The sequence below is a fragment of the Stegodyphus dumicola genome, chromosome 3 (assembly GCF_044657685.1).
Source record: "Stegodyphus dumicola isolate Sdum_Otavi_A_Nest chromosome 3, ASM4465768v1".
In the NCBI taxonomy this organism is placed as follows: domain Eukaryota; kingdom Metazoa; phylum Arthropoda; class Arachnida; order Araneae; family Eresidae; genus Stegodyphus; species Stegodyphus dumicola.
Window position 1 is genome coordinate 256,350,184 of NC_140770.1, and position 26,760 is coordinate 256,376,943.

General features: G+C 31.1%; 1 protein-coding gene across 3 annotated transcripts in view; it reads right to left on the reverse strand.

Moving 5' to 3' along the window:
* LOC118191553 (CCR4-NOT transcription complex subunit 3-like) overlaps positions 1-26,760 on the reverse strand; it is a 126,663-nt gene that overhangs the window by 8,024 nt on the left and 91,879 nt on the right. The gene's annotated exons all lie outside the window — the stretch shown is intronic.

Consider the following 26,760-nt stretch of genomic DNA (forward strand, 5'->3'; position numbering starts at 1 on the left):
ATGGAAAAATACAAGTTAGCTAAGACTATTGTGTAACATATTACAATATGACGTTTCGTAGGAAAGCCAAAAAAGGCTGAATTCATAATGCTGGCCTTTGACCTGGGATTAATGATAAACAGTGGAGTTAAAATGTAATGTTTGAGTCAAAAGAGTTACTAGTTAACTTGAACGGATTTAAGAGAGATGAGAGCTACATAAAAAATTATCTTGAGACCAAAATGTCAATTCAACATGAGCATCAACAGGTTAAGGGGGGTGAAGAACGGAACAATCAGAAATATGAACCTGAAAAGTTACGTTTGATCCTAGAAATTCAGAAGGAATGAGAGCCTGTTCCTGGGCAAAACCTTGTAACTAAATTGAATTGTCAGAAGATTTTTGCCAAATTTCAAGGCCTGAAGAAGATGCCAATAAATTTCTAGTTCTGTTTGAGAGACGAATGAAACTGTTAAAGGTCAAAGAAAGCTTATGAGTAACTCAGCTTAGATACTTCTAATGTTAAAGTCTGAAGGAGACTTGGGACTTTACCATTAGAAGTATCTAAGCTGATTCCTATGGAACCGAAGGAAAAACTTCAGAATTATGCTCATATAAAAATGTCCTTCTCAAATGATTTAAGATAGCTGTAGAAAAATTCCGGAAGTTGTTCAGAGAAACTAAGAAAAATCGTGATGGTTCTTCTACATCCAACTTCGGACGTAAGATGAAACTTGGTTATCTGCAATGAAAATTACAAGTTTTGATCAGTTAAACAATTTGATGATTTTGAACCAAATGTAAAAGCACATTGCCATTGATTATGAAGAACACTTTTTGGATGAAAAGGAATAACTGATTTTCTCTGCTGTTTTAACAGGAAAATTTGTTGGCTCGGATAATATACGCAGTTAATTTCTGGAAGATCCAAGGGAGAGCTCAAGTGAGTTTTAAGTTGGATGGTCATTCTACAAGCAGAGAGAGCTTTGCTGTGGTCAGAGAATTGCAAAAACAAGGGAAAGTGGTTGTGGTACTCCAGGTATATTAAAAGCAATGTGCCCAAAATGTTCTCCAGATAAAGAAGACAAGGGCCTCCTGAAGGAAATTGGTTAAGTTTTAACCTTACATCCTCCTCTTCCAATATTCTTCAGGCATTACATTTTTGTTTTTGATGCTGAAATTCTTGTTTATCTTGATACTGGAGCTAGCCAACCTGTAGGAAAAAAGAGATGCTGCTTAAATTTTTGTAAAAACTTGGGCAGCACTTCCAGGTTCAACAGAGTAAAATTTCCCTAGCTAATGATCATACCTTCAATTTTAATGTTCTGCAGATGGCAGTACTAATCAAATTACATGGTCAAATTATTGTCACTAAGATGTTATTTCTACCTTATGCAAATCATTAACTGTTTTGATGGAAATCCGACAGTTGGTTCTCTGCTGAAGGTTCTCGCAAACTGGTGTATTCGACTTTAGATTCTACTTAAGAGGACAGAACAGACATACAGGAACCTCCATGGTTGAAAGTTCTTTTCTTCTTGAAGAAGGAGTGAATCTAATAAGGTCTCAAAGAGAAGAATTGGATTCGTTCTTCAGCTCGTTTCAAAGAATCTTTCAAAGAGGGGGAAGTGCTCCTCCTATTGTGAAGCACTACATTAATACTGGAGATCACCGTCATACAGCAGTACCTCCTTATAGACTTGCTCCTCATAAAGATTCATCTAATGTTCCTGATAAGAAGAGTGATCAAAAAGCTAAAAACTTTGATTCTCCCAAGAGGCATAACAAATGTTATGGAAGATGTAGCTATCATAATTCCCAGGAATATTAATATAACAGAAAACGGAATGCAATAGCTATTAATCTTATCATAAATCAAATTATTATAAATTTAATAGACATCAGTCAGCAAAAAATTATCCTTCATCAGGGAAAATGAGAATAGTTCTTCAGTTTCTGAAAGTTAAAGGGCATCTGACAGAAGCAACACTTTCCACGAAAGAAGAGGAAAGAAAGAATACAGAAGTAAGAAAGATTTTGCAACTGAAGATATTTTAGAAAACCATTCAAAATTTAATGAATATGATACAGATTCCAGAAGTAAAAATGCATATTCTGAAGAAGAGTACTTAGATCAGAATTTAGACCAGTCTAACAGAAAAACTACTTCTGTAGAAGAAAATTGTCCTGAAGATGTGAATTTAGAATACAGAACAGAAGGGACATGGCTATTGACAGAAGAGACCTGTTTTTACAATATGAAAAATAGCAGGCATTGTGGATGAGGTAGATATCTTTCTGGCTATAGAAATAAGAGACTCTTTTAGTGATGGCAATTATAATACAAATTGGTAATTATAAAAAGGAAAAATACCCTAACAGGAACTGGAATGAATATTATTATCAGAAAGGCAAACATTCCACCAGAGACGAAAATAGTGAAAGGTATCAAAACATATTTAGTTGGAATAGAAATTTCCAAGATAACTGTTTCATTTCTCATTGTGATATCCAATATTTAACGTATTTCACTGTTAAAAAAAAGGTGTTTTAATTTGAAATGGACCGAATAAAGCATTAATTATAAATTGACTTAGATTTTTCGATTTAAAAGATGCCTCAAAAGCTAAAAAAATCATCTCATATTTGAAAAAGTATTATAGGAAGAAGCTCTATAAATAGAAAAGAAGTAATGCATAATTTTAATATTAATAATACAATAAACTTTGATCTTAGTTTTCGTAATCCTTAACCGAATAAAATCGAATTACCTTAAAATTATTCTCTAATGTCATTAACAAAAACTTGTGAAAATATTTCATTCAAATTAAACTGTTCTGTTAAAAGTAAAGCATTTAATTTCGTTAAGAATGAAATGTTTCAAAATGTATTCTTTTCACACACTTAGGACTCTGGAATATTGTAGAAAAAGAAAATATACACATTTATATGTATATTTACGACATAACTATGAAATATTTATATCCGATCGTGTCAAAACTCATTGATCTTAATGATAAGTGGCCGAATGTTTTGGTCACAACGAAGAGATCGTCAGTGCTTCAAAGCAGTATATGGGGCAAACCGGTTTGGGCCTCTCCTTCTTAGTTCCTACCTCCATGGGAAGACCCCATAAAACGCATGACAGTTTTTTGCCATCTCCACAATTGAAGTCGTTAGTGAAAGGAAGGTTTTAACAATTTAACAAGTCGAGTGCATTTCTACTTTTTTTTTGTTGTGATTCAACGGCAACAGTGAAGCGATATTTTGTTCTTAAGATTTTATTTCAAGAAGCCAGTTTTAGGATTTGGATATATGATTGTGATGGAATGTTGTATGACAATGCTTAAAAAAATGTTCTTGTTTTGTATATCTGTTATATTTTAAATTTAATAGAGTATGTAATTGTTTCTCACCTTAGTACAAGTACCACAATGATTTCTTAATAGAAATTAAAATTTAGAGCACTGAGTTCCAATCCTCCATTAAAGCAATTTTTGAATCTTTGATTTTTGAATTTTGAGAGTTAATGATCACAACAGACATGAATGCCTGACACTGGGATGGTTGGTAACTTTTGAAAGTTAGCAGCAGTTAGTGTAGATTTACTGGAGTTGTAACTCAGTTCCAATAAGTCGTTGAAGCACCAGAGGTTATACATTGTTTTATATTATTTTAAGTCTCATTAGTTGAAGGAATAAAGTTTTATGTTGTATCTTATATCTACAATATGAAAAGGTGAGCAGTTAGTTACTACAATCAGAGTGAGCAGTTAGTTACAAATATAACACAGTTAGACATCTTTAGGCGCAATAGATTTACATAATCACGAGTGAATTTTTTTTTATTTCTAAAAAATATCCATTAAAAGTACTAAGAATATTTTACAGCAGTTATAACTTATGATGCTGATTGTACAATGATATTAACATACTTATACATTAAAATCTGCAAAACATTTATGTTTTACAATAATAAACAACAAAATATTTAAGTGCCTTTTTAATTTGAAAATTTTCTACATATAAAGAATTATTTTCTCTCTGTCATAAAATCAACTTCTTTTTCAATGAGTTTCCTCTTTTAAAATTTGCAAATTTAATTAAAGATTTCTGCTACTCTAAAGAACTGCTTGTACTCCGAATATGTAAAAGGAAACTGCTAAATTTATTTATTTAATAATATGAGTACTGAGAATAAATATGAAATGACACGAGGTCAAGACTAGCGGCAGAATTTTAGAATTTAGTGAAGCACTGAGCAACAAAATCTAAGGATAGCAAATTTTTTAGAATTTAGGAGAAGTATTGAGATATGTATGGTGCACTGAGACATATAAAATGAATCTTTTAATAAATTGTTGGTTTTCAGTTTCTTTGCTTTCATCAATGCTTGTGTCTAATGGCTAATGGAAAGATAAGAAAATAAAGAGAATATAAACATGTTAAGAGAAAGACTTCTAGGATCAAAAGAAAAAAATTCAAATATTTTTGTTTTCCCCGTTCTTCCAAAAATTGCCCAAATAAGAAATCTGTCACAGACTTCTGTCCCATTTTTCTAGAATTATAGTCTATAAATTTTGTCTTTAAATCCATCTTAACCTTCCGAGATGCAAGGTCTGAAATCTGATAGAAAACTTACATGGTGAAAAAACATAAAAGAAGACAAATGGAATTAATTCAAAAATAATCACAGTAGCTTTTTTGTTTTTTCTAAAAAGCATTTCATAAACTGTGCTTCATATTTATAACATTTATTATTTTATTCATTTCTCAAAATCAAAATATTCTCAGGTAAAAAAGATGGGGAGTAATGTCATTTTAAGACATGGCATGCTAAAATAAAAATGTTTTATTTTAACATTTTTATTTATATTTGTTTTAAAATAAAAATGTTTTATTTTAACACTATTTCTTTAATATATTATCCCTATTTTTACAGTATTTATGTTATTATGCTTGCGAAAAAAACTGTCAAAAAATTAGCAAATTTCGGAATAACATATTTTGTATACAAACTGATCTTGATTGGCAAAATATAAGTTGCCAAATTTAGCACTGCATAAAAGAATTTATATTTTAAAGACAGGGAAATTTTTTTTTTGTAATATTTTCAGAACTCTTCATTAAGGGGGGAAAAAATGTTTAAAGAGGTAGTGGTTTGTGCCTAAAACTTGAATATCCACAGTTTATACTTAGTAAAGGATTCAAATGTTAACCCACCAAACACATTTTTGTCAATGCATTGTCAAAAAATATTCCTCCAAAATGTTAATTTATACTCAAAACTAGCAGTTTCGCTGCCAGCCTTCGTCTGGCTTTTAAATGTACCGGAAAAATTGCTGAAGGGAACACCAAACGTAAAATTTAAAAACTGCGTAGAATTTTACTCTGCAGAACAACTTCATTAAAAATAAGTTGTTACGTATAACAAAATTACAATGAAATAAGCAGTATCCCTTAATACAAATATTAATTATCCTAATAAATAAATTAACCAACTTCCCTTTGCAAAATCTTAAGAACTCAAATGGTATAAAGGAGATTAAGAACTTTGTTTCCTTAAAAAAAAAAAAAAAAAAAAAAAAAAAATTTACTCAAAACTTTCCAGTATCTTAAAAGACAGTGAAATGAGCAATAAATAACATAAAAGAATACAAAAAACAAAAAATTCCGAAAAGCAAAGTATAATTAATGATATTTTATCTTATATTTTCAAGAGAAAAAAATTACAATGAAATAAGCTATATTCTTTATTACAAATATTAATTATCCTAATAAAAAAATTAACCAACTTTCCATTGAAGAAAAAAAAGTCATGCAAAACTTTTCAATATCTTACAAACAGTGAAATAAATAAAAATTAACATGAAAGCAACTCAAAAAATATAAAATTCCGCGCAGAATTTTACTCTGCAGAACAACTTTATAAAAAAAACCAATAAAAATGTACTATATATACATAAAAACGACAATGAAATATGCCAATCTCTTAAAAACAGTGACATAAGAAATACAATGAAATATTGTTGCCAAACCCACATTTCTAAAAGAAGGAAACTATTCAAAATGATGCGATTTCATCAAAAATCTATCAACAACAATAAGAAAATTGTTGCCAAAATCACATTTTTAAAGATGTGAGAAGTGTACTCGGATGCTTCATTTAATTTTTTTTTTTTAAAAATACAAAATATTACCATTTTTCCAAAATTCTTTTTGTAAAAGCAGTCACAAGGATGAAAGTTTAATATGTTCAAATAAATAAAATCAAAGAAAAATAAACTGTACTTTTTAAAAATAAACTTTTAAAGAAAAAATCCCGTTGAAAAGGTGTTAAGCTCCCTTTGTTAAATAAATTCGTATTTAATCGATTTATTGAAACACGAAAATTATTTTAAGTTCGTAAAATAGCTAAGTGCCTACGTTTCATGACGATGTGAAAATGGAGTGTGTAGAGTAAAATCTTGCTTTCCTATAGACCATTATGTCTCAAAATGACGCGATTTCGTCACAAAACATAAAATAAAAAAAATTTTAATTTTGAAAAAATCGCTTCGAGGTGCACTGGTTCTTGTCTAGATGCACTTATGTACCAAATTTTGTAGCCGTGGGTCTATTAGCTTACGTGCAGCGCGAATGAAAGATGCACACACACACAGACAGACTCTTTCTTTTATTATATGTAGAGATGGCAGTCGTAAAAAAAAAGATAAAAGTAACAGATGAGTAAAATTATGGACTTTTTGTTGGATTTTGGTCAAAATTAAGGATCAAGAATTGTTGCTCCCCCCCTAAAAAAAACGTTATGACTTTTTCAGGACTTAAGGACCATACGAACCCTGGTCAACTGAGGGCACAATATAATTTATTTTAATGAAACAGAGTACTTCTTTAAAGTATAAAGAAAATTTTATCTTTGAAAATGAATGGTTGTCTTAGAATGTGTTGTCTGTGTTTATTCCATAATTTAGTTTTAAAATAAAAATTTCAGAATAATTGATAATCACAGTCCAAAGAAAGCTGAGTCAAATTTTTGAATCTAGGAGGTGAATGAATGTCTGTTTATAACTGAAATTACTATCTCATTGCATCTAAAAAAAAATTCCAATATTTCATTAAATTCAATATAAATATTAAATAATAAGTTTTAAGAATCACTTTTACTAGGTACATACATCTCAGTAATTTTTCTCTTTTCTATACTAATAATTTCAGGTTAGAAGAAATATTCAACTTAATAAAAAACAGATAATATATATTTAAAAAACAAACAATGATACATATATAATTTCAAAAACGAATACCAAAATAATTTGAAAATTTGTGCTTAAGTTACTTCACTTCTGTGCAAAGGGCAATTTACAAATTTTTTATTGAACTCATGAACAATATAGATTGCATTGTATTATTGACAGATGGGCTAATTTCGTAAAAATAATAGCAATAGATGAAAAAATATTGCAAGATAAATGTAAAGTTAAGTTATGCTTGTTAATACCAATATTGGAGATTTTATTGCTGTACAAGTTTTGTTTCTAAACCAGTTTTCCCTTATTCTACTGGGATCACGTGTAAACTTGCAACCCCCTGCCATATATTTGAAATTCATTCTTCTGATTCATTACTTAAGAATTAAATAATTGTAATGACTCAAAAATCAAAACAACACCAGATTTCTAAACAACAACACAATTTAAAACTGGAGGGGGAGGGAAGCTCTTTACTAGCTATCAGACTTTGGTCAAGTGAAAAAAGTTCAAAAATCAGAATGGAATATTAATCAAAATGCATTTCTAATTAAAATAAAGCAAGAAATAATGAATTAAAAAAACATAAGCTGCGAACTCAAAGGAATTAGTTCAACAATTTAAATGTGAGAAAGCCTCCCCTAACAACTAATATGAATAAATTAATTAAAACATAAGAAACAACTCAGAATGAACTAAACGGAGACATGGAAATTTAAACACAGAAAATTAAGATTTTTGTTAAAATTAATATAGTACGTAATATAACGACCAAGAACTGAATTACATTTTGCAACCTAGGGATTAACTCGAATAATGACTTTGTGATGCTGATAGTGGTCATGTGAGCTTACAAATGCATGATGTTACAAAAATAACATGACCTCTGATGCCATATACTATTTTTTGTGATTCTTCAACTCTTCTCTTGCTACTTTAGGTGAAAAACGTCTCGCAAAACTGATTCCCTTTGATAATAATCTAATTTGCAATAATGATAGGCTTCATCGAAGTTGACTAGGTTTTCCAACCAGATAATTTTTGTTTAACATTTTTCAAATGCTACTAAATTTACAGAGGATACATTAATTCTGGACACCTCGTACATAAGCAATTTTTTTTTTTTTCAAACCAACTTACTGTTGAGATTAAACATATGAAAATAAAGGTAACAAGTTTAAATAGCACTGGAATGCCATTTTAACATGAGGGTTTTTTTTTTTTTTTAAAATTATTTAGTAACATAAAAGCATTTTTACATGATAATCAAAATTTGACTGTCCTACATGTATATGAATGTATATTATGTATAAAATTACACACAGGAAATCCAGTTTAACTTTCTGGGGGATAATATACTTCCTGTGCACAGCTAAATCTCTTCTCCGTCATAAATTTCTACATAGAATGGTTAAAAGAATCAATATTTATGCAAGTAACGTATCTTACTTCATAGTGGTGCTTCAAAAATTTTCACATAAGTACATTCATGTGGAAATGATGTGATACTACATAAGTGTACTAATTCTTATTTATAGTAGCAGTGTATTCCAAAATTACTCAGATTAAAAAAAAAAAAAAAAAAAAAAAAAAAAAAAAACTAATAAGTTCAATATTGCAAATATTTAACATCTGCTTCATGCTGTCCTTATGTACTTTTTTTTGTTCCTTCTAGTGTTTCATTTTGAATTTTTTCAATCATTTGTTTTAGTTTAGTATAGTGAACTTTCAATTAACTGGGTCTGTGTGAAAAAGCTAGATTAGTTTATAATGGAACAATGGAAAAATTATAACAAATCATCATAGTGAAACAAAATTATCCATGGAAATGCAAAAAGAGAAAGAAAAGTACTCATAAGAGCCGTGATAGTTGATGATGCTATATTGCACTGGGGAATAATTTGTTACACAATATCTGTTGAGTTCCGATTTTTTAGTTGTTTTAGAGTTAAATAGGCATGCTGATTGCAAAACTGTAGTTAGTTTTCTTCTACTATATCAAGTTTTTTCTCTATATCTTATGTGAATGTGACCATTCTCTGCAGCATCAAGCATGGATGATAGTGCTCTCCTATTTGCTGACATAAACACTCTGACTGGCGTCTGGTGAGCGACACCGTAGGAGACCAGCAACAATTGCTTGTCTAGACTAGTTCTATACTTGTCTAGACTAGTTCAGTTATGATACAGATATTGTAGTGAGATGTTGTGAGTCACTCTGATACAATGAAGTGCATTCTGATGTGTAGTCCGAGTTCTTGTCTGTATACAAAGTTAACAGTGTTAGTTTTTATTTATATATGAATTAAAACCTTTCCTTATGTCTGCTTCTGCTAGTTTGCATATTAAGAGCTTGAACAGCCCTGATTCATTTTCTTATAAAAGTGGCAGATGTACCATTCCCTGTCAAAAAACAAACATAAGTTCTTTTATCATGCATCTATTCTAAAGTGAAATCTGGTGATCAAGATAAATCATGGTCCCTCATAAAGTAAGCACACAGTGTGTTGAGAGTTTACAGATGTGGATGAAGAGAACGTGTTCCAAATTTCCATTTTGCAAGAACCCAAAGATCACTCAAGTGATTATTACTTTTGTATAGTGAAAACGTCAGGATATAACAAGAAAAACAAATGTAAAATAGACTATCCTACATCAGCTATATGCCCAGTGCCTCACTCAGCTGAATTCCCAGTACTAGTTTTCAAAGAATTACCCTCTCTTGAAATATAGGAATACAGTTCTGGTGAATATCGAATTGACTCTAATGACAAAAGTATTGAAACTGAAGATTTTATCTGCAGGAGAATTGGCCTTTGCAGTTGAATGATTTGGCATAGATTTGAGGTTATCCAAAAAAGCTTCAGAGCTGTTGGCAACAAGACTTCACAAGAAAAACTTGCTTGAAAAAGGAGCTAAGGTATCCTACTTTCAGAGTGATGACAGATTTGTGTATTGCCATAACATACATGATTTAATGGAAAAATTTGGAATTTCAGCCTATAACACAACTCAATTGTGAATGTTCATCAACAGCTCAAAACAGAGCTTGAAAAGTGTGCCCACAATGGAAATTTATTTGGAGTAGTCCCAATAGGGCATTCAGTTTGTTTGTGTGAAGAATATGAAGACATAAAGTGAACCATTGATTTGTTGCAATATCACATGCACCAATGAATCATCTGCATTGATCTTAAAATGGTCTACTCCCTCCTTTGACAGCAACACGGGTTCCCTGTTTTTTTGTGCACATGGGATAGCAAAGCCTATGAGAAATATTGGGTGCAGTCGAATTCGCTGGCGAAATCTGACCTGAAACCTGGTGATCCAAAAATTCTACTTCAGCCACTCATCAACAAAAAGAACATAAAAAACTGGGTTTCATAAAGCAATTTGTTAAAGCTTTGCCAATTGAAGGAGACTAATTCATTTCGCCATTTCCTAGCCTGTCATTAGAAAAGATAAAGGACTGTGTGTTTGATGGTCCACAGATTCAGCAGCTCCTTAAAGATGAACATTCCACAGGAACAATGACCTAATTTCAAAAGAATGCTTGTTTGGCATTCAAAAATATTGTCAAAGATTTTCTTGGAAATACACACGCACAGAATTACAGCAAAATTGTCTAGCAACTTTTAGACAGTTTTAAAATAACTTGGTTGCAACATGAGCATCAGACTGCTTTTTAACATTGATAACTTCCCAAAAAATCTTGATGCAGTGAGTGATGAGCAGAGTGAGCGATTCTAACAAGATCTAAAGGTCATGCAGGCATGATTCAAAGGTAGATGGGATGTACACTGCTAAAAAAAAGGGGGGGGGGACAGTGCTATATCTCCCGTTCTACTGGGCCGATTGACAAAATTCAAATTGCGTTTTTCATGCCTCGAAAGCGCGACTTAGGATATATATTAGATTTATATATATACACTATTCTAACATAGGTATTTTGACACAAAATCGGACTTGTTCTGAAATAACATACCATTTTTTTTCCATATTTCGATTCTACATCTCAAATTATGCCAGAATACCAAGTTTTGTAAAAATCGTACGAGTAGTTTTTAAAATATTAGCTCTCAAAATTTTAGCTCCTCAATGTTAATTGAATTTGGCAAATATTTATTAATATCTCTTTTTTTTATTAAACTTTTATTATTTTTTCTTTCACATTTCGAAATTTAGGTTTATTCCAAATAAAATTTACCCAATTTTTGTGTTTTATTTTTAAAATTTTTATTTTTAAATAATTTTTATAAATTTTTTGAAAAAAATTTTGAATTATAACCTATGAAATTTTTACCATCATCTTAAAGTAGGTGTATTTTTAAGCATATCTGCAAAAAATTAGACTTTTTTATTTAAAATTTTCTAAGATATACACGAATTTACATATTTTTGCATTTTGAAATTTGGCATCTTTTTTTTGAGCGATAATAACGCCAAATGTGGTTTATGGATTTTTGTTACAGTGAATTGCCATAGCTATATTTAACCTTAAATTTCAAGTAAAATTTTACGGAGAATTAATTATATGAAATATTTTCCCTCAATGATGCGTAATAAATATTTACTAATATTATATGAAAAGCTATTTTTTTAAAAATTACAGATGCTATAATTCAAATTTTTAACCATTTTTTTAAATTTCTCTCTTTTTTCCTTTTTTAAAAAAAAATAAGAGTAAATTTTTAACTTCGGCGTTTTATTGTCTGCTACTTTACTCTAACTTTGTTTAAATCGAATTGTCTTAAACTGAGAATTTTCGTTTGATGTTTATTTGAATTTTATGAAAAGATTTTATGACATTAACTGCATAATTTATTTCTAAAGAAACTGTTGCTTATGAAGTGGCTGAAAGAGCGGCTGAAACTATCATCCATATTTTTAAAGCACAGTATATTTTTATAGAAACATAAGATTTAGAATAATCATTTTTATAAAAGTCAAATTATGATATAAACATACAACCCTCTAGAGACTGAATTAATGGAAGTTCAATGGTTATGTAGAAATCATCTGCAGCTACTTAATGGTTGGATAAGTCAGCAGATTCTGTGGACAAGTAAGAATAATTCTATAAATGGCACCCAACATTCTGGATTCAATTAACAACGAGGATACAATGTTTATTAAATGAATTTAAGAAGTTTTAAAACATAAAATATCAACTAATTTTTTATCCTAAAATGTATTTTTGTGCGTAGCGTATTTTCATTATATCCTTAAAATTCTAATTTAGAATGTAATTGTCAAGAACTGAATCCTAATCATCAGTAATATAATAAGTAATTATTACGGTTATTAATAAATCCTTTTTATAAAGTAATTGAAAATATTTAAAAAAACTTTCTGTCTGAATGCAAATATTTTTCTATGCAAATATTTTGAATTTTACATTAATCAAGATTGCACACGATATTATTTATTTGCACTTCAATTTTTACCGTCAGCTCTAGTAGAAGTTACAAATCAAAGATACTGATTCAAAACGCTTTTAATCAATTTGGGCCAAAGAAATCTCTCATGTTATCTATCTAGTTCCATTGCATTCTCCTACTGCATTCGATTGCATAGCAGTCATTCCACACCGTTTAGTGTTGAATGACAGCTAGTTTTATAACTGAACCTTTTTTCTCTGAAGAGGAGTCGACAGCTGGACCACTGTGATTGCAGCTCACTTAGAGTCAATGTTAAAATGTTTCGTGATACAGGAACTGCAGTAACGTGGCATTTTAGATACTACGATTTTTATGCAGGGCTGGGCCCCACCTCATGTGTGTCGCACAGTTACTTAGGCAACATTTCACGAATGAACATCTTATAGGCCGACACTTCCCCTCTTCCCACCAGACCTCAACCTCTGTGACTTTTGGCTATGGGGTTATCTCAAAAGCACTGTTTACGGTGATAATCTAAACAATTTGGCAGAAATGAAAAATGTGATACACTGACATGTCTGTAACATTCCTCCTGATATGCTAAGAGCTGCTGTTGAGAATTCAGTAACAGGATTTAACTCGGAAAATGCTGGACGCTACATTGAACATGCTTGGTAACACGTTTCGGAAACTATTAAACACATTTTAAACAGATGTTTCCATGTCTTATTTCATTTAACAATATTGCATACAGCGCCATTTTCCCCCTGGTGGTGAGTTTTTAAACTCTTTTTTTTTTTTTTTTCCCACAGAAAATAAATTCCCATAACCTCCTTTACACGATCCCCAAGTTTGATATTATTTCGTCCGGTAGTTTTTCTTTTATGACCATTTTAAATTGGAACTTTAATTATAACCACCATGTAAATTAAACGTTAAAAGTTTGACAATTTGGTTCAAGTCCCAGCTTTAAAAATACATATATATAAATATAATCTTTTACATTAATCCTCTTAGAAAGAACGTTTTAAGAAGCTAATTTTTCTCTCGCATTATAGATTGTATAAAAAACATGATCTTTAATATGATTTAGATTGTTTCAGCCGATATAAGAATCAGGTCACTCGGTGGTACAGAATAAACCCTGTTGGACTGTTTTATTTCTTTGTCATTTAGCAAAAATCTTTTAATTAAAATATTTATTCTTTGGACTTCGCTTTAATCTTTATTTATAGTTAAAATGACTAGGAAATGAAAAAGCTATCTTCAGCTTAAACGCAATTCATGTAATTGATATTTTAAAAAATTGACAAGAATGCAAAATTTATGGAAGTCTAGCAATCGAAAAATCTTTATTTTCTTGTGTGAGCACTGAAAATAACTGTAGAAGGAAAGAAGAAAATTAGGGAGAAAAGTAAGCAAAAATTTGCAGGGAAATTTGGCTGTCAGACATACCAAGATGTTTCAAAAAGTTGGACGCTTTTGAATATACTTTCAGGATACTTCAAAGAATTTAGGTGTTCAAAGAGAAAACACTTGGACGTGTACTCAAATACCATCAACTGAGCTTGTTTTGACAGAAAAGACAAAAATGATATCTGTGCAGATTAAACTGAAGAGCGACTGGTTTTAGACTATATGGTTGTATAAATTTAAATTACGTTATAGAACATCATATGGTATCATAAATGGAGAATCCCATGATTTTCTCAGTCGAATTATTTGAAGATTCAGGAGTTTATCCAGTGATGTATGCGGATGTCACCTTCCTCCTGATGAAACAGCAACCGAGCGGTAAAGTCGCTGAACACTGGTAGTTCGGTCCGAGGTTCGAATCCCGCGAAACGGGCTGGCTGCATGGGCGTTTTCGTGGTTTTCCCCATGTGTTACGTGTATGCGAGCCAGTTTCCCTTAGAAAGTCCTCCACGAAGGCATCCCTCCCCTTAGGCAGATAGCCCTAATGTGCTTTGTCATAATCAAATAAAAACTCTTGAACCTCTTGAGGAAACCAGTCTTTCCTGTCATCTCATACCTTCAAAATGTTTAGCCTCTAAAGACTGATAAAGGCTCTGACCAAATACTTCGTGAAGAACTTTGTAAGGGAAACCAGCTGGCATACACGGTACACATGAGAAAATCCACGAAAACGCCCATGAAACCAGCCCGTTTATTGGGATTCGAACCCCGGAGTGAACTACCAGTGTTCAGCGACTTTACTGCTCGGCCACTTGAAATGGCCTTTATGAAATAGAAGGCGATAACTTTATTTAAAATGATTGTGAGAAATACCAAGATATTTCAAAAAGTTGGATGCTTTTTAATATACTTGCAGAATGCCTAAAGAAAAAGAGCAAGAATAAAGTAGAATGCCTGAAGAAAAAGAGAAGAAAAAAAAAATTTTTGCGTAAAATTTAGTACCGTAATTTCACACGTATAGTCCGCAGACACGATTTTATATAAAAAAAATTTCAAAAATCGTCAGATAGTCCGCAGACTATACGTCCGAAATTATGTTTTTTTTTTTTTTTTTTTTTTTTTTAAATACGGCATGCTCTGTAACACATCCTTTTGTTTACGCCAATTTTGTCACCGCTTTCTCATCGACTTCAAAATAAAGGGGTAAAATTCTAGTATACGGTGCAGCCTTGGCGCGACTGAAAATTATCGCCAACACCAAAAATGATCCAAAGAACCAGGGGCGTAGCTAAAGGGGGGCATCTGTCCCCTGGCGCAGAATGGAAGGGGCGCCAAAGTGATGTTATGGCATTTTAGAATTAAATGTTTTCTATCCTTGGCAAGCAGTAGGGGGCGCAAAATCTTCAGTCGTCCCTGGGCACTGAAAACCCTAGCTACGACCCTGCAAAGAACGTCTATATATATACTATACACACATAGTATATACTATGTTTAACTATATATTTTCTTTGAATGACCCGTTAACTACTCATGGTATATGTCCCGTTTCATTGCTCATCATAAAGTCGCCCAAAGTAGTCAAATCCTGTGTGCACCGGATACTAGGATTAAACCAATAACGACCCGCTTCTTTATTTCCCTCTTTTTCAGCTTTCTCAACTACCTTGAGTTTAACTCAGCAGTAAAACTCCGGCAACGTTTCATCAACGTTATCGAAGATGAAAAACAAAATACGAAAACAAAATAAAATACTGTGCAACGTGCTATCCTCGTGATAAGTGGTAATGAAATGTGACCTTCGACCCCACTCACTCGGTGTTGCCAAACCACGCTATAAGTAAACGAATCACGGTTTTTTTTGATACTCCAGGTACTTGCTACTATGGCTCCTAAAAACCTAGCTGACGCATCAACTACTTTTCCCCCTCCCGGCAGTTGCGCTAAGTGAGTGCTCATACAAGACTTTCTTTGGCTCATATCCCGGCATCGCTTGATGCGCCAGCCTGGATTTTAGGAGCTCTACTTGCTACTACTCATTCGTTCTGCTATGAATACTATCGATACGATACATACGAATGTTTTCTTGGAATCTCGCGCTTTTTTTATATTTCATCACCAGCAGTTCACGACACCGTGTTTTTTAAATTTCAACGATTTTAACCATGAACAACCAGCGCATTATCCGCACTGGTGGATAGTCTGCAGCTTCAAAAATTCGCATTTTAAACACAGTCCGCGGAATATACGCACGAAATTACGGTATTTGTAGTTTATTTTAATTTAAAACCTTTTAATCTTATGATATTTGATTCTTGGGATTTCAAAAATAAAATATTTGACTAAAATATGAATATTATTTTAAGAAACCAAATGTAGGATAAAATTGTGTAAAGCAATGGACACAATGATAAAACTGTTTAAAGCAGTGTATGCAAGTTATCCAAAGTTAAAATGTCGGTTATACATCTCTCTTATTTATGTATATCTTTTCTGAACGGAACATTGAAAGGCGTGTTAACTGTGCTTTACTGAATTTTCTCTTTTAATATATGCAGTTTTCAAACCCATCGTAGTCTGAGTTGCAAAGTATTCTTCCGAAAGAAACTCAATTCAAATAAATAAAATGAAATTCTGGAAAATTTATATTAATTTTAATTATTATATTAATATTTAAAATGCTCAGTTTGAAGGAATAAATAGAAAATTTTAAAACAATTATCTGAAGAGACAATGCAACACAAACAATTAAAATAAAAGTATAAAAATTTAAAAATTACCTAAAATAATAACTACGAAAAAAATATACATAGAAAGAAAACTATTTGAAAAAATCTGATGTGTACACCACATGACTTCCTTGTACGGAATATTAAATTATACACATTTTTTCTTGCATTTTATTTAAATTTATTAGATTGAATTAAACCTACTTCGCCGACAGCACATAAACCACAATAGAATAAATGCATTCTTTAAAATTTACTTTGTTTACCATAGCGACACTCTGGCGCTATGTTTACTTAACAGTATTATGTTTCATTCATATTATAAATCAGAATGCACAAAATGTATATCATTTAAAGAATAGAATTATCTAATAGTTTCCACATGTTCTATTCAAATACTGTAATAAAGCTAGAACTATGTATAAAAGAAATTAAGCAAACAAAACAAAAAAAAGAAACAGTTTTTCACAGACAATTAAGTATTTCCCATTTAATTAATTCAGTTCTCACTTCACGAGAAGGCAAAAATGCATAAAAAATCAAAATATCTATATTAAAAATTACGAAGTAAATCTCAAACGCTTATTTCCTCGAAAAAATTCCAGAAAGAATTAAGCATGATTTAATTGGCAATAATAAATGAATGCGTTATCTTTGTTGTTGCGAAGCTAAGTTTCTCTAGATTGGCAACAAATGCACTAGTCTCCTGTTTCAAATGTAAACATCGATGGCTGCCATTAAAAACAGGCTTAGCGGCAATTAAACAACTTTAAAATTGCTGATAATTCTAAAAATATTGCACACAGATTTACCAAAGGCATAAAATCCTTAACCGGAAGATAAAAACAACATAATTCAATCATTTTTAAAGCAAAAAATGCACAATTTACAAACATATAAGAGTAAAGAAACTGAGATCACTGAGCCGGTTAATACAGTGGATGTATATATAAATACATTTATATACGTTTGGTGCGGCCGATTGCAACCAAAATACGAGGTGCACATGTACATGTTATAGCAGTCCTATATACAAAATTTCAACGTTCTGAGGCTACTCGTTTTTGAGTTATGCGAGATACGTATGTACGTACAGACACCATGAAAAATTCTCTTCAGAATTAATTTTAAAGCAGCTATATAATTTTTTTTGAAGGAAAAGAGTATTTTATTATGTCCTTACATACAGATATCACACAAAAACATCGTTAAATTGCATTCGATAGCGGTCAAAATGGATATTTTCGTTGAAATATGCTGCCCGAAAGTTTTCATGATTACAATACTTCCTACAAGGAAGTAAAAAAGTAAACGCTGCACCTTTATTTACACAGTTCGAATAGGTAAATAGAAATTTTTAAAACAGTTATTTGAAAAAACCATGCAACTTAAACAATTAAAATTAAATTCAAAAAAGAAAAAATTACCATAATTTCGCGCGTATAGTCCGCGGACTATCTGTGTTTAAAATGCGAATTTTTGAAGCTGCGGACTATCCACCAGTGCGGATAATACACTGGTTGTTCACGGTTAAAATCGTTGAAATTTAAAAAACACGCGGTCATGAACTGCCGATGATCAAATATAAAAAAAGTGCGAGATTCGAAGAAAACATTCATATGTATCATATCGATAGTATTCATAGAGCATAGTGCAGAACGAATGAGTAGTAGCAAGTAGAGCTCCTAAAATCCAGGCTGGCGCATCAAGCGATGCTGGGATATGAGCCAAAGAAAGTCTTGTATGAGCACTCACTTAGCGCAACCAGAGTCTTGTATCCCAGTATCCTTCGCACTGCTTTAGCGCAACTACCGGGAGGGGGAAAAGTAGTTGATTTGTCAGTTCAGTTTTTAAGAGCCATAGTAGCAATTACCTGGAGCACGAAAAAAAAAGCGTGATTCGTTTACTCATAACGTGGTTTGATGACACTGAGTGAGTGGGGTTGAAGGTCAAATTTCATTACCACTTATCACGAGGATAGAACGTTGCACAGTATTTTATTTTGTTTTCGTATTTTGTCTTTTATCTTCGATAACGTTGATGAAACATCCCCGGAGTTTTACTGTTGAGTTAAACTCAAGTTAGTTGAGAAAGCTGAAAAAGATGGAAATAGAGAAGCGGGCCGTTATTGGTTTAATCCTAGTATCACGGGATTTGACTACTTTTGGCGACTTTATGATGAGCAATGAAAACGGGACATATACAATGAGTAGTTAACGGGTCATTCAAAGAAAATATATAGTTAAACATAGTATATACTATGTGTGTATAGTATATATATAGATGTTCTTTGCAGAGTCGTAGTTGGGGTTTTCAGCACCCAGGGACGACTGAAGATTTCGTGCCCCCTACTGCTTGCCAAGGATGGAAAACATTTAATTCTAAAATGCCGTAATATCACTTTGGCACCCCTTGGATTCTGCGCCCGGGGACAGATGCCCCCTTTAGCTACGCCACTGGTTCTTTGGATCATTTTTGGTGTTCGCGATAATTTTCAAAGTCGCGCCAAGGCTGCACCATATACTAGGATTTTAGCCCTTTATTTTGAAGTAGACGAGAAAGCGGTGAGAAATTGGCGCAAACAAAAGGATGGGAATATTGCTGTATTAGAAAAACGTAATTTCGGACGTATAGTCCGCGGACTATTCGGTGGTGCGGACTATCTGACGATTTTTGAAATTTTTTTATATAAAATTGTGTCTGCGGACTATACGTGCAAAATTACGGTACTTAAAATAATAACAGTTATAATTAAAAATATAATATAAAGAATATTATTTGGAAAAAAGGAACGATGGTGACTTTTTTCCCTCTTACGGGAAAGAAAACTACGTTGCCATATATTAAGAAGTTCGCCAAGTGAACTATTCTTGGCGCAAAGTGAAGAAAAAGTGCCAACATAAATTTGTGAATTTCTCCATAAATTTCACCAAATTTTACAAAAATTCATATTTAGGCGTAATTTGAGTGGTAGAATCAAAATATGTAAAAAAATGGGTACGTTATTTCAGAAAAAGTCCGATTTTGTGTCAAAATACCTATGTTAGAATAGTGCTATATAAATCTAATATATATCCTAAGTCGTGCTTTCGAGACATGAAGAACGCAATTTGAATTTTGTCAATCGGCCCAGTAGAACGGGAGAACTGTTCTTTTTTTTTTTTTTTTTTTTTTTTGAGCAGTGTACATACAATACTGGAGCATCAAGTAAGAATGTTTACAGATTAACATTGCAGAAAAAGGTCCTAAGTGAACATTTTTACATTAATATGTATGTTTACCAATTTTTAAAAATAATTTACTATTTGTATGAGCATAATTTTACTTGTAGTAACTAGAGATAGCCTTTGTATGAATAAAACTATTCTTTGTGAACAATATATTTGGTAAGTTCTCCCTTCATTCTCCTTTACATGCATATTTTGTATGAGTTTTGAGACAAACAGAGGGTATCCTGTAGTTCAAAAAGTTGACGACAGACAAAAACTGAGGTTATTTTTGGATTCAGAAGCCAAAAGTTTGAAAAAACAAGTGACAGATCCAAGACAACAAAACTGCTGTTTCTTTAAGTTATTTGAGAGTTGATTTCATTTACAACATTCTATGTGATTTCACCTACATCAATTTCATATGCAATTTAATTGTGTATAATCCAGAAGATATAAATATTATACAATTAAAAATTTTCTTTTAACTTTTTTTTTTTTTTTTATTTAAGTTGAAATTCAATGACAGTATTCAAGCTCTCTAGTAAGTATTATTTTTCTATTGCCCTTTATAACTTAAATTTTCCTCATTCCTAAAGACATTTATTCTTCTATTTTTTTATAATGTTTCTTTTGGTTTTGGATACTGATTTAATTTATGTAAATGAAAGACATTTTCTTCAGATCAAGCTGCTTGAAATTACAATTAAACCTAACTTGCAATTTTCTGTAGGTCACAACATCAGTTATTCTTCTTTTCTACTAACTGCCTTTGTATTAGTTATTATATTACATTAAAGTGAATATCATCCCTGATATTATCTTGGCAAATCAAAAGTTGAATATACAGCTGTTCCCAATTTATTATTAGTTTCCCATAGATAAACCTCTCAGACTTTAACAATCCGTCAAATTAAAAAATATTGTTAAATTTGGCAACTTAAACGAGGAGATAAATAGAATAATTAGGCAAATAAATGAGGAGATAAATAGAATTGAGTATTCTATATAAAAAATTCAGTGCTAGGTCAACCAGAGTCATTTATTATATCTTTAGCCCAATGAAATAGTCTCCATCTTTATAGTGCAATTTTTGTAGCATAACGCCGACTACGTTGCGAAAGCATAGCATCATTGAGAGAAATGCATACACAGACACAAGACCTTTTACACTATTGCGTTGGATTTACGCATACGGAAGTTTGGTGGTCGATTGCATTTATTGACGCCAGATGTTTCTGTATTTAACGTATGGGATTTGGACTCTTAAGATATATAAATTCTATGTTATTGGAAATTTTTATTTCTGCTTAAGAACTGTGAAAGTAAAGTACGCTAGCAATTTTTAAATAAGTAAGATTATAATGCATATTATGAACAAGACTAATTGCATAGAAGCTGAAGTAAATTAAAAAAAAAAAAAATTCTTTTGAGTTTCTAGAAGCCTTAAATATTAATGAAATAATATGATTTATTATTAAAACTAAAATGTACTGTTACTGAAAATAAATAAAATAAAAAAGTTAAACAAATTTAAAAATAGTTGGTACTTTACTGCTGACTGTCATGTGAGATTGTATATTTTTAAATGCCCCAATTTGGGGAGAAAGCAGGTAATATATAATTTTAGCATTGATTTCTTCATTTTTAATTTCTTCAGGGTCATAGCTGGATAATTTATTAGAAATCGCATTTGTTTTAAAATGGCCTATGCACAGTTATATTTTATGCATAATCCATAAAATATTATTTTTAATTCATATCTCTTTTTATAGAAGTTACGAAAATAAGCTTTTCCTCTTTATATACATACACACACATATTAGGTAAAGAACATGGAAATATTTAATTAATTAATTTCTGCCCTTCTGCTGGAGAGGACTGAATTTAAAAGCAATTATTATAGTGAGGTTTTGTTTTTAAAAAAATGTTTAGGGCATTAATACTGTCTCATGTTAATTGGTAGTGAAAGTTTAGAGCTGGAAACATCCCAAAGTCTGAGCATATGTATGTACATTCACATAAAAGTGAAATGAAAATATATATATGTACAGGTAGCATGCTTTAAATTCGTATTATATAATTTTCAAAATTTTTTGCGGGGAAAATTTAAAGTAAATAAGAGCATAAATAAAGCATTATATTTAATGCATATAATAATAGAAATAAATTATAAAACACAAATATAGATCAAATTGGAACAAGAAGCTAAGAAATTTGCAAACAGGGTAGATAAAGCATATGGGATTTGAACTCACGACCCCAAAAGTTAAACGATGTTACCGTCAACTTAACCACTAAACTATCATCATACGGACACAGTATGCAATTTTGGTTTATATACATGATCAAGTAAATGAATTTTTAAAACTAAATTATTCCATGTGCTTACAAATATATGTTAGCCAAAAGGTATATTTATAAATAAAGAAATACAAATTTAACATACTCTTTAATGCAGCGAAATCAAATTTAATTTATAATTAACGTTTCTAGTTTTTATCTGTTTCAAAAGAAAAAATAACAAATCTTTTGATGCCATATCTGATTTGCTATAGCAGTTTGATATAGTCAGACATTCATTTTCATTAAAGGTATAAGTGTATGCAGAACTAGGAAATAATTTTCAGGACAAAATTTGCTATTTCATGAACTTGGAATTATATTTTTTGCACCTGATTTTCTTGAATGCCTAATTTTCTCTACAAACTAGTACTGTAGTTGCAGTTATCTTAATTTTCTTATCCTTTTTTAAACTAAATTCAGCTGATTGCTGTCTTTTTCAGTGCGCAGATTTCTTGCTATAATGTTAATTCAGAAATAAGTATTTTTTAGCAAAACATTCTTTCCCTAAGCCAGCATTCATCGCTACTTCTGCCACCATTAATTTTTGGTGACAACACCTGATTTCTCCTTTTTTATCACGTGACCCCAATGCATCTGCAGACATATGGATAGAAGTTGAACATAGTTGTACTTCATCCGTCACCACACATCAACTGGATTGCAGATGTCAATCAAAGTGAAGTCGCTTGCTGATTGGAGAAACGCATACACATATGCAGCAGTAGAAATGGGCCTTCAGAAGCATTTTTGTCCTTAGTTTATAAAGTTAAGAATGCTCAATGTGCGTTAGTTAGTACTGGAATAGAAATTGTTTTTTTGAATACATGAAGTTTTTAAGCAGTATACTTAATATTAGTAGAACTATTTCACATTTTTTTGCATTGGTTTTATTTAGATTAAAATATTTCAATGTTACAGAAAAATAAAGAATTTATTTCCTGTCACTGGACTCGAATTTTACTGCATCTTTAACTGAGACAAACAGCGATGCCATAAACATGGATCCCATATGACTGAATAAGGGTTATGTATCCTAGATCCATCCCCATTTCAATGCAGAAAGAGATTTGATGCTTTTAAAAGCTATCAGTATGGTTAAGCACCAGTGAAAACTAAACTGTCTCCAATCAATCTCTCCAAACATGAGCAGGACTTTCTCACAATTAGCTGGAGTCCATGGAATGAAAATTCATGAACCACTTACAAAGCATACTTTATCTCATAAAAAGTAACACTAGCATAACTGCAGATATATTTAGTAAATATGGTAAAAGCATTGTGGCAGAAACATTGAATTTTATAGGAACTGGGGGAGGAGAGAAGTGCTCTCAATGGAAAATGAATCTGTGACCTTTGCTAGGTAATTTGCTAGGTGGATGTGCTAAATTGGTGTGCGTGCCAAAGACACACAAGAGGACGACCTTTCAAGATTTCATGACACACATGTACAACTACAAAGCATACAGGGAGCCATACTATACATAGCTGAAATACCCAAGACAGCTATTTACAACTGAAAGTATGAACTCAGAAAGGGTGCAACAGAATTAAAACTGAGATCAATGGAAAAATAATGTGCACAGTTAAATTAACATCCTGCTTTGTGTTGCATGATGTAGATGAAAGTACTATGCAGTTCTTCTTGAGGAAGAAATGGAACTAAGATGTACAGGAACATGATCTGATGGAAAGAGTGTTGCCTTGTCCAATGTTCAGCAGACAGAATGCTGGGTTGAATCATTACAAGAAGACCCTAACTAATATGCACTACCAACTTTACTGTAGGTTTTTCTAATGGCCTCTCAGTAAAATAATATGCTCTACCACACTGCACAGATTTTTTTGATAATGATTCAATAAATGAGAAAAATCTGATGTATTGTCATAGCCTGTAACTACAGTTTTTTATACAAATCAAATACATGGAAATAAGAATTGAAAGTTATGTTTTTTATATTAATGTTAAAATAGTTATATTAATGTTAAAATAGTATAAAATGAAATAAATTTTTGCTAAAGATGTACACATATTAGCAATCGACTATGTAGCAAAGCTTTTAAATGACTAGAAAACTATAGAAATAAAAGCATACTTTCTTTATCCTTTTTTTATAACCATCTAAACTGCACCTGTTAACTAAAATATATGATTTAAGTTAGTTATAAATAACAGTAGATAATTAAAAAAAGTAAAAATAATAACTAGAATTTTAATGGAAATAATGCCCAGCTTTACACAAGTACACAAAACAAGCAGGATCATATTTGTGCTAATTTTAAATTGCTGTGCTTGACATAATAATATCATATCCCCCCTTTCCCTTTTGAAAAGAAACTTGATTATTTAGTTAGAAGAATTAAAAGCAACAGCAATTTTTAAAATATCACAATATTCAAATTTGATGACAATTTCACTCAAATAATAATTCTGGCAGTATAAAACAGGAAAATTTGGCCTCAGTCCCAAAAGTAAAATTTTTCTTTTTACATTTTCTGTTTAAAAATGGAATTCTGTCCCACATAAGAGAAGAAAAAATTAATGGATTCAGAAGTATCTGTGATAATTAATGTATTACTTTTATTTATTACTAAAGAATCCTTGTTTTTACCTTTCAGCTAATAATACTTTATTTCAAACAAAAAATAATGTATGATTTCTATGTAAAAACTAAAGTTAAAAAAAAAAAATGTTAAGTACAAAGCAATGTTGATAAAACAATATTAAAAAACTGAATGAACCAATGACACTTTTCAGAAATTAAGCAGAGTGTCTTAGCCATCCCGAAAAACAATACTATCAAATGTGGTTCCACTTTTATTCTTATGCATATTGCAGTAATTTTTTATTCTTTGCAACATTTTTTTCAGACTGCATACAGAAATTTTTTGCTATCAAGCTCATTAAGTCTCTAAGCTCTATATTGATGTTTTTTTTATTGTTAAAAATAAAAACATTTAACAAATGTTTGCAATCGTAATAAACTATACGAAACTGACTTTCTTAATTAAATACGTATCATTTTTATTCCAAGAGCTTATGAACCTCAAGTAGCACATTTGTAAGCCTCCAGGAATTTAGACTGCAACTGCAGAAACATTTTGTCAGAGATATATAAAACATCTATCTAATCTATTTAAAAGTAATATATCTTAGTACACATAACTAATTAACTGCATTTCAATAATTAAATAAATAACACATGAATTATGACTTCATATATCCTGCCTAAAAGCAATAAATTGTGAATTCAGACAGTTTGTTTGAAAACAATATACTATAAAAACAGCTTCAGAAAAAACATTAATTAAATTATAAGCATTAATTTACAGCTGGCTCTCTCTGGTCGATCTATATACACAAAGAAGAGTGTTTGTCTTTCATACAAATCTACAGTTCTATTCTGATCTTCATGAAATTTGGCACACTTGACCTCCAAAATAAAAGGAAGGTCAATGTCTGCACAAGATTCTTCAAAAACTACTCCATGGGGTCAGCACTCTTTATATACATATATTTTAAGCTAATTTAATGAACTTTCAAATAAAAACTCAGTGATTTAAAAGCTTTGTGTTGCTACTCTACACAGCGTGAAATAATTATGTTTCAAATTTAAAATCAGAAACCTTGGTGACACAGAAAAAGTCACCTGCCACTCAACAAAATGCAACTTATTTATCTTTCAAATTTAACAAAAAAACTCAGTGATTTAAAAGTAAAGTGCTGTCACTGCCCAAATTAAAATAGCTTTAAGTGTGTTCAGCAAAGCATAAGATATTTAATTTTTCTTTCAAATTTATTCAGTTATTTATTAACAAATTAAGCGACTTGAAAGCAATAAACACAAATTCATTTCAGTTATTATTAATTACTTGCTGAATTCATTAAAATCCTCTACGTATAAATACAAAAAAATTTTTTTTTAAAACAAAACTATCCCAATATTATTTCAGCACAAGCCTTTTCACCAAGAAAACAAAAAGAGGAACCAGAGGAAAAAGCAAGAAAGTAAAAACTTCTATAAATACTATTTTACTACAATCAAAAATACTAGAATATGTTTGATAAGCCTAATTTTAAAAAGAATATTATTGATAACCTTTATACATTCCTTCACAAACATCTGCTTATTATTCAAAATTTCTTCAAAATTAAGTTTGCAGGAAGTAACATAATCAAAGATTTATTACCTGACTTAGTCAAATTTAAATTTAACTGTAAAGGCTCGTTTCCACTACTGCATACGAACGCATTGCGTCAATTGAAGACACGCCTACGGCATCCGTACAAGCGTTTCCACTGCTGCGTATCCGTAAAATATTTTCATTTTCCACCGCTAGGTGTCACTGTAATATTTTGGCGCCCAAACAAGCAGTTGGTGAGTTAAGACGCTGAACATCTGAATTTTTCCCGCTTAAGCGAGTATTGTATGTTTTGGATTTGATATGGATCCTGATGT